The sequence below is a fragment of the Nannospalax galili genome, unplaced genomic scaffold (assembly GCF_000622305.1).
Source record: "Nannospalax galili isolate Female #2095 unplaced genomic scaffold, S.galili_v1.0 scaffold619, whole genome shotgun sequence".
Lineage (NCBI taxonomy): Eukaryota > Metazoa > Chordata > Mammalia > Rodentia > Spalacidae > Nannospalax > Nannospalax galili.
The window spans coordinates 164,403-165,683 of NW_008344186.1; positions in this window are offsets into that span (position 1 = coordinate 164,403).

The following is a 1,281-nucleotide window of genomic DNA, read 5'->3' on the forward strand; positions in this document are numbered from 1 at the left end:
TCCCCGTACGGGCCACCATTTGTCGCGAGCATCAAGTTCCCCGTACGGGCCACCATTTGTCGCGAGCCGGGACTCTGTCCAGCAGAGTCCAGGAAAGACGACACAGACACCAAGGTGGGGTTCAAGCTTCTGTTTCTCTTTCATCCTTTATTCTCTCTTATTCTCTCTCACGTTCTCTTCACTATGATGCTGTCTCTCACTATGATGCTGTAGTCGTTGTTCTCTTCTATTACATACCTAGCTGTTTATATAGCATTTCCAACAGCCCTTCCCCCAGGCCGGTACCAATCAGGGCACACACACGTGCAGCGGGCAGGCAGAGTGGCTCATTAGGCTCATAGCAAGATCATCAGGCTGGCAGCACCTGTTTGGCCTCTCCATACTTTGGAGTAAACAAGCGGGATTCACGAGCCTTGGCAAACAGCCAAGAGTTGAAGTAAACAGCACGAGGTTTGGCAGCCAGCCAGGGCTCCATCTTTGGCTGGCTCGGCTGTGCTCGCTTCCCACAAGAGTATCAAGACCAGAAGATAAAGTGGAAGAACTAGACCACTCAACAAAGATTATGAAAAATTTAAGAAAGCACAAGAATGGAATATGCAGGAATTGGGTGACACCCTAAAAAGACCAAACTTATGAATCATAGGCATACAGGAAGGAGAAGAATCCCAAGATAAAGGCATGGACCAGATCTTCAACAGAATCATGGAAGAAGAGTCCCATAATTAAAGAAAGACATGCCCATACAAATACAAAAGGCATATCGAACACCAAACAGACAGGACCGGAAAAGAAACTCTCCACGGCACATCACAGTAAAAACACTAAACATACAGAACAAAGAGACAACACTGAAAGCTGCAAAAGAAAAACAACACGTCACATATAAAGGAAAACCCATCAGGATTACAGCTGACTTTTCAGTGCAAACTATGAAAGCCAGAAGAGCCTGGACCAAAGTATTCCCAGTGTTAAATGACCACAGACGCCAACCCAGATTACTATACCCAGGCAAAATGTCTATTATAGTTGAAGGGGAAAGAAAAATCTTCCATGACATAAATAGGCTGAAGGAATTCATGTCCACAAAAACAGCCCCTCAAGAGAGTTCTGGAAGCAATACAAAGAGCTGAAGAAAGGAATGACTATACCCAAGGGGTTATGGAAAGAAATTCAACAAAGGTGTAACTGTGGAAAAGTATAGCTATATCACGAATGTAAACAGAAATAAAAATGACAGGATTCAATACTCATCTTTCATTAATAACTTTAAATATTGATGGA